This window comes from Poecilia mexicana, unplaced genomic scaffold, assembly GCF_051168715.1.
Source record: "Poecilia mexicana isolate PSO_F unplaced genomic scaffold, ASM5116871v1 scaffold_4, whole genome shotgun sequence".
In the NCBI taxonomy this organism is placed as follows: Eukaryota; Metazoa; Chordata; class Actinopteri; order Cyprinodontiformes; family Poeciliidae; genus Poecilia; species Poecilia mexicana.
The window spans coordinates 5462514-5471007 of record NW_028263373.1 but is presented as its reverse complement, the minus strand read 5'-3'; the positions used below and the strand labels follow the sequence as shown (position 1 = coordinate 5471007).

The 8494-nt window shown below is 37.9% G+C and overlaps 1 long non-coding RNA gene across 2 annotated transcripts; it reads left to right on the top strand.

Moving 5' to 3' along the window:
- Window positions 1–2099: 2099 nt before the first annotated feature.
- Window positions 2100–7484, top strand: LOC106906627 (uncharacterized). Of its 2 annotated transcripts, XR_001415402.2 has the most exons (3): window positions 2100–2168; window positions 3074–3185; window positions 7098–7484. It is a non-coding gene; the product is annotated as an uncharacterized LOC106906627 (long non-coding RNA). The 2 variants fall into 2 exon arrangements; XR_001415401.2 differs by lacking the exon at window positions 2100–2168 and having other exon boundaries at window positions 2459–3185.
- Window positions 7485–8494: the final 1010 nt, after the last annotated feature.

Genomic DNA, 8494 nt, shown 5'->3' with positions numbered 1-8494 from the left:
CTTATCCAAAAACATGAAAGGTTTTATTCCCCTGATTTGAAATGCTAATGTTCAACAATAGGAGCGTGTTATTTATCACGTTTCCAGCACACAAGTTTTACTTCCCTGTTAAACCGAGAGCTCAGAAACCTATGAGCCTGAAAGGGCTTAGTTCAGGATCTCTGCAAATCTCTCCAGCGCTGTCATATTTATTTTAGCATCCGAAAGCTCCTGCTGACTGCTGTTCAATAATAGATAAGCATCCATTCTTTTTTTTTTAAAAAAAAGCACTGTTCATCACTTCCTGCAGATACTTCACAGGATGAAAGAGAAACCAGGGGAGAAATACAAAGAAAGAAACCCGTCTCATCTTCTAAGGCACAAAATGGAACCTGCGTCCAAAAGGAGTCAATTATAGGAGTTGCTGGGGGCAGGAAAGAAAAATCGGATTTGTTTGTGGTGTAAAGATGACTCACTGTTAGCGACATATGTCCCCAAACAGGACTCCTCCTCTCACCCCGTCTCTCTTTTTGACCCTCTCTCTCTCGTCTCTCTCCTTGTGCCGCTCTGCCCTGATGAAGTCACGCTGCCGTGTCTGGTTATGCGCTCGCTCTGACACGCATGGTCAGAGTTCTTCTTGTCACTACTAAAAGCCATTAACCCCTGAAATGATGGGCTGAGGCAGCACTTCTGGCATCATTCATAAAGTATGAGATCCAGTTACCTCATCTGGCTTGTTTCTCTAAACTCTGGAAGTAATGAGAAACAGGCAGGGCAGTAACTTTGAGTCTGGAGTTTTACCTGCAGAGACGTTTATGCTTTAGAGGTTAAATCCAACTGGGCTTCATGGAGTATTAAGTACAGGCTCTGATTTGCTAGTTTTACATTTTACAAACTTGGTAATGTATGTATTGGTTGTGTTCAAACTCAATAAATTGCCTAATAATTATCGTCTAAGCTTGAGCATAGACCACAGCAGAAAAATCATCATATACTCCTAAATATGAGGCTGGCATGTCGGTAAATATAAAAACTTAATCTCAGGTTTGATGCGATCTCTGAAAAGATCTTAAACACATTTATTTCTCCTCAGGAAACACTGAATAACTGTGTTTTAAGCTTTTAAGAAGTCCAGGTCCTAAGAAAGCCTTTGTTAAATTTTACAGCGGGGAGGTTGTGCGATGAAACTCGTAAAAAATGATGTGGTGCTTTTTCAAGGTTGTAAAATTCTTAGAGTTTCTGAAATGAAAATATAAGAAAGGTAAAAGTGAACCTGCTTTCTCAGGTGAAAAAAAAGAGCTTTTTGTTGCTTTACATTTCGTTACCTCTAATGCTCCAGGACAATTTTAGTTCTTATTCACGTAGAATACCATTTTTCTTTTCATACTATCAACATTCCTCTTTAAAGCTCCATCAGCCCTTTTGTGTAAACCAAGGAAGACATGAAATATTGCAAGATGATGCTTCAGCATGACAAATATTTACAATCATATTCAAACGAGGCTCGTTTGTCATATTGAATAAAAACCGTTAAGCAGGTTTCTCTTTCTGAAAGAGCTCCGTGTCTCTCTGTTTCAGTTCTGCCTGGCTGCTGCAGGTGAAGTGTGTTGCAGTTCATCAGCCGCCTTATAAAGAGCTGCATGCTGGAGATGCTGGATCCCGTTTTCTTTTGTCCTGGGTCTTGACCTGACGTGATCCTGTTTGAGAGCTGACTGTTTGTGGGGACTGAACTGAGCATTTTGGTGAATAATTGTCTAAGAAGTGTTTCTGTTCACAGTGGAAGCTGGTAGGGATTCTGTCATTTTTGTTGCAAACTGTTTTCTGTTGAAAGTGGTTGTGTTATAGTTATATGGGGGTGTTTTGTTTTATATTTTGGCCAGAAAATAAAAAAAACACTACAGGATAAAACTCCTGTAGTGTTTTATCAGAATTGTAAAATTATTTTTGGTTACTGACATCAACTGTTCAGATTACTTTTTGTTTTATGTTAAAGCCCGGTGCCAGAACTTACTTTAGGGGTTTCAGGGTGGGGTTGTAACAAGGTTTTTAAACTTATTTTATACTCCAAATGTAAAGAAATACATTTATAGTGTTGAACTTATTAATGTATTTATTTTACAGGAGTTTATTTCTCCTTTTCAGTTTCCCACTGGTTTAGCTGCAGCAAACGCTCCATGCCAAATAAATCGGTGAGCTGTACATCTGTGTTATGCATAAACATCCTCCACAAAGTGCTGCTCTCCCAGCAGATCTAACTTACCAGCTGGAGTTGATCACTACTCTTCCAAATTGTGCAGAGGCTCAGCTGTGCTGTCTGCTGCGATATTCACTGGAAGATCTTTTCCATGATCAAGCCGCGTTTAACTTGTCATGGAGACTTTAAGGTGATCTTCAACTGTAAAGAAAAAAAAAATACAGAAATCGGCATGATGTTTTAACATGTTAGAATTTATTTTTTTTTTAAACTGGATGATCTGGAACGAGAAAGTGACCAATTAGCTCACTAATTGGGATAAATCTAGAATAAATTACGTGGAGTTGTGCTAAACACAAACATGTGAAGACTTGGTCACATTTCTTTCACTTTTACTGTCAGATGCTTCAGCCAGCTGTCTGATACTCTACCTCCCAACAAGTAGAGGGAAATTTATTATAAATATTTTTAGAATTACCAACTTGCTTTCTTTTAATGTTTTTATCTGACTTTTTACTGATGCATTTCAATCAATACTTCAGTTTCTGTTCTGTTATGATCCTACATATTGCCTTATTAGTTCATTCCTTTGTTTGGCTTGTTGGTTTATTCATGTTTTTTCTGTCGGATCTGTTAATCTTTATGCTGCGTTTTATAATTTTGAGTCTTAGTTTAGCTCCCTTTGTGTTAATTTGCCTCTCGTTCAGTTTATTTGCTTTCATTGTGCCACAGCTGTTCCACATCACCTCTGACTCTTTTCCCACCCCTGCCTCAGTATTTATCCTCCTGCTTTATCGTAGTTCCTTGCTTGATTCTTTCATTTCTGCCTTCTCAGAGCTAACATTTCCTGCCATGCGTGTGTCTCGCATAATGAATTTAAGCATGATCATTTTGTTTCAGTTCACTAGTATCTACACTTAATGTTTCTGGACATCGACGGCAGCAGATGAGATAAGATCTCGCCTCTTTCTGCATCCATCTTGTCTTTGCCCAAAAGGAGACGAGACAAAAGGTGAGATAACAGGAGTGTCCTTGTTGTTGTTCCGGTGTTTTTATGGTAAATTGTATCATGTGAAGCAAGCCAACAAATTTCTTCCATTTTTCAATTCAAAACTCCAGTTTTTGTCTTCACTTCACGGTTTAACAATTAAGCAAACTGAAAAACGGCAACATTGCGACTCAACGCTTCGTGTCACTGTAACCTGCAGGGACAGTAAAAGGCATAGAGTTAGCTTGTCCTTGCGCTCGGGACTCAACCTACGTGTTGATTTGATGATGTGGCCATGAGATGGAGGGGGGAGGAAGTGACAAAATTCCATGTCACCATGGCAACGGGAGACTGCAGAGAAATCAGCCTCTCTGTATTAATCTCTTTTTAAATCATCTTTGAAAAGAATGGGATGGCTTTGTGACAATGAGTGTGTGAAGATGTTTGTGTGTTTTGTGATTGGGAGGACCAGAGAATGAATTTCAGCCCATGTCTCCTTGTGTACTTTTCTCTCCTCTCTCCCTTTCACACACAGCTTCACTTTTTCTCTTTGCCGTGTATAGATTTTTTTTTTTTTTTTTTGTCACTGGCCTTGTCTTGTCTCTGCACGATGCCACATGTGAGAATAGCAATCAACTGGCCTCATTTGGCCCCGTCTCCTTGTATACATGAGAAGACCTTTCCTCTCCAGAGCATCCTGAGCCCTGACTGCTTTCTTTACTGAGATATCAAACTACTTAGTTGCTTTATTTCACCTTAGCTGGTCAGAGGAGAAAATCAAATTTGAAACAAAACAAGAAAAAAATTGAGATATGCAGAAAGCAAGTTCAAGTTGTGATTTATTCACTCCAGAAAATAATGAAACTGCAATGTAAATTTTGTTTGTACTTGTGGACACAGTTATGGCTCCATATTTTGCTACATTTCTCCTCTGGACTTCACAATACTACTGACATTTAGTTTGGTAAAAATGCAACTCAGAGTCGCTGCAGATTTTATGAGAGTAATCAGAATATTTTGTCCTCATGCATCTGAGAGCAAGGTCATCTCAAGGTCATGTGAGCCAGTTGATTGTATATTACTTGGGAACAGAATCAAATGCTTAAAAAATGAATCTAGCATATTAAAACTTCAGCATTGTTTTGGTTGGAAAACCTTGAAGGGAATGACATTTAATCTTCCAAATTTTATAGAATTAAGAATGATCCCTTTTAAAGAACCTTCAGAACTTTTTGTCACAATCCTTGAAATAAAAATAATGAATCAGACAAAGTTAAAATAAGACAGTCGGCCTCGGCCTGATTAGTGTATGACTATTTACATCTTCCTCTGATAGTTTCTATTCATTTGATTCCTGCAGAAATGTGACCTGTGTGGATTTAAAAGCCGTTTGTGCTCCTGGAAACTTTGACACTCCTGAACGTTTGCTTTTTCCTGGTGCCAGCTCGGGTTACAAGATGGTTGCATCAAACTGCAACAAAAAGATGAGCTCAGTGTGACTCATGCAGACGTTGCATTAAATTATAATCAGCTTTAATTTACTGATTGATTTTCTGCTTAGCACTACACTTGGCACAAGAAATCTATTCAACATTTAATGTTAGTAACCTGTTCCGTCACTACTCTATTTTTTTTCTGCACAAATAAAGTAATTTTTATTGTAATATCCATCACTCACTCTCTTCCCCACTCAGTTTTTTTGTTCTCTTTACAGCCTCGTCTTCATGCAGCCTTTGTGTCTCAATGTTATGCAGAGGCCAGGGGTGTGCAGCTGCTGCACAGTCCCCAGCCTTGTTAATATTTCAGATAGTCAGAAGCCAAAGCAGATCCCTGTTTTTTTCTACCCAAAAGGAAAGGCTGTCTCCTCATTTAACCTCCAGCTCCCAATCTCCATACTAACCAGAGCTGCCAAAGTCTCAAGTAGACACGCGCTGATTGCTCCCCGTGGTTCAGGTTTCCCCTCAGCCTTCTTTACAAAAGAAGCTCAATAAAACAGGCTTTGCAAACTGACAAAACTTTAAAACTTAGAATTATTTTATTACCATCAAAACAAATTTTTTTTTAGGACTGAAAATATCTCCAGTGGATAAAATACATGACAGAAACTCAAACAGTGCTTCTACTTTTAATTAACCTCAATAAATCCTCCAAATAAAGGAAAGTTGAACCAATCAGATTTTCACAGAGCAACATACGGACCAACCATGTGCTGCTAAAATGATGGTAGCTAACACATTCCCTCCTATGTACTTAGCATCAGGTAAATAATTTAGGATTTTGATTTAAATGTATTCATCCCCAAATTGAACAAGCTGTCTGACTGATTTCAGCACAGTTTTCTTGCCGGTACAAGGCTGAAAGATCATTCGGGTTTCTGCCTTAAGTATTAAATTCTTTAGTCTTGTTTTTGTCTTTTATCAGTCATTGCCTGTCTTCAAAGGAAACGCTGAAACTGCTTCACACAGACATGCTTTGAAGTTAGTTTAACATTTTACTTTATCCTTCAGCTCTGAGGTCACACAGGACTAAAAGCTGCAGGTAAATTTTGGCTTTTCGTACCCAAAATGTACCTGAGTTTACATTCAGGCGGTTTAGATTGATGTTTGTTTTCAACCAAAGTCTTGTCTCTGTTTTTATCTGGAAGGGAGAAACAACTTGAGCACAGAAAGAAGATGGTAGGGATCAGAAAGGAGGACAATGGTGGAACAACCCAGAGGGGTTCCCATTAAAAATGGTTCTGAAGCCTCAGGCATAAAATTTAATTCAGAGTTCAGAGAAATAATTTCATGCAGAAATTATGAGAGTGGTTATTTTTATTTCTACACCCAGCAGAAAAAAGCTTCTTTCTGCAGGCTCAAAATATGGTTTTAATGTTTTAAAAACATGTTCTCCATCTTTGCAAATTAAATACCTTATCTATAGCACTGAGTCTCTCTCAGTATATCAATACCAATGGATTTTCATCAAAAATTAAGACTGGCACCAACTAAATGCACAATGTTCTGACTGAGGTCTGACACTGAAACGGATGTAGCTGAAAACTTGCTTAAGGTGAAGCACAACAGGAAGAAGTTATTATGGCAGTTGAATGGCTTTCTGCTTAAAAGTAAGCAGAGAGAAGTGGAGTGATTAGGATGATGTTGTGGTCTGGACACATTAGGAAGGATATGAGCCATAAAAACCAGGAAGGATGAGCTCAGTGTGCAGCTGCCCGTCTCCTGATGACCCAGACTGCTGCTGTCATTTGTGTTCATTTTAGGTTTTATTTAGGATGACGTGATATTTTTACATCTACATACTTTATTATAATTTAAATTGATTGTTTTTATCAACAGGTCCTGATGTAAATGAACACATGCAGTCACCTGGATATTCCGTCAAGATGCAACAAGAGCTAAAAAATATTAATCTGACGTAAACTTAGATTATTATAGACAGAAAAGGGTTCCATAAATTACAATTTTTAAAAAAAAATATATATACATTGTAAAATAGACTACTTGACATTTTATCACAAAGAGAAGCTTTGAATTTTTAATGTTTAGACCAAGATTACTTGGTGACATGTTTTTACAGTAAAGGCTGCTGATGCTGCTTCTTTCCACCTTTTTTGACCCAATGATGACACTACCTCACACTTCTCATCAGTTTTTCTATCACAAATGAAAAGTTATCTGAACATTTAACTTTCAGATAAATGTGTAGTGTAGGAAACAATAAGCAAATATATGTAACAGAGCAGCTAAAAAGTAACATTTTCTGACATGCCACCCTGAGATGAAAGCCCGTATCTACCGTGACAACTGCTTATTTTATTAGTCTTGATAAACACACTTCTGGTGGTCATAGAGTTTCCCTCCCTGCAGTAGAATAAATCCTAAGGTTCTGGTTAAAGATAAATCACATGCCAGAGCACTTTTTGTTTTGTTATTTCAGGTCCAGGTGTAACATTCTGACTGATGCTACCTGGAGCTGTTTCCAGTCTAATCTCACATTTGATCCCTTGGAACCGGAGCTCGTCTCTCGGCTGACCTGATTGTGCCGGACTGTGCAGGATGCTTTCATAAAGGAGTCACAGCATGTTCCTCTATGAGACGGGCTGCCTTGGAGGAACGCTTCATTTTACAGGATGTGAAGGTCAAATCTGAATGAGGACTTCTGAATAGCTTAACTGGCACCAATGATGAAGAAAGTAATTCCAGAACAAAGCTACTGCTCAAGAGTTTCAAAGGCAAATGATAGTTTAGAGTGAAACCCAGAGTGAAACATCCAGTTATTTGATAAAATGTTTGTGTGAATAAAACCAACATTTTTTTTGCAGAAGTTTCTGGGTGACATGTTTTACAGCTGGTAGGTACAGGAATTGTTCTTCCAATTAAAGGAAACATCAGTTGTGCCACTTGAACTGCAACAAGGCTTACATTATCAATCATCCTCATTGTGATGCCATTTGCTCACAGGAAATGAGTCTTTGTTTCTCAAAAGGTTTGATGATGAGCGTCCTACTTCAAAGTGGATCTAGAGGAGTAACGTATAAAACCCCAACAAATTTAAGAATGCATATTGCATAGTATAATTAAAAAATCACAAAAGGTGACATTATCATATCAAATGAAATCCACAACACTGGTTTATAGCTCTCATTTTTGTTCTTTTGCTTGAAATATAACCATTCATACCTTCACTCAGGTGGGACGGCAGGGCAGGTCACTGATTTTCTTTCTGAATCACTTCTCCTCTTATCCCAGAGTTTAAATATGTTACCGAAAAATAAATATGGGGCAGTTCTGGCAACTGATGTAAAACCGGAGAACATGGTAGATGTCTCCCATTGCTCTCTGTTAGCATATGGAGGCTAGCTGTTAATGACAAAATGAATAAAAGCCTATTCCCTTTTCAGATGAGACAGAAACCTCTGCATGGATGGAGGATAGTTATGTAAATATTATTTCAGTTTTGGGAATTTGCATCTTAGACCTTTAATCCCAGGATTTTAAACACATTGAAAAGCTCCTGCTCTGTCCACAGTTTTATTTTCCATGATGACTCTCAAGCTGTGAACTCCAAAGAACATATTGGAACAAGTTTTCATGTAATTATGAAGTTTCCAGACCCTTTATCAACCCTGTGACTCTAAGTCTCCAGGTCTACTGTACATTTATGTTTTCCTACAGAACTGAGAGAAATGAATCTCTCTCCAAGTTCCAATTTAAAAGTGGTTGAAGAATGGATATTAGACAAAAAAAAAGTTTTTAAAACTTCTCCCACTATTTGCATAATTTAATCCAGCACATTTTGTGTCTTAAATATTTAGACATAAAAACTTTTCAATT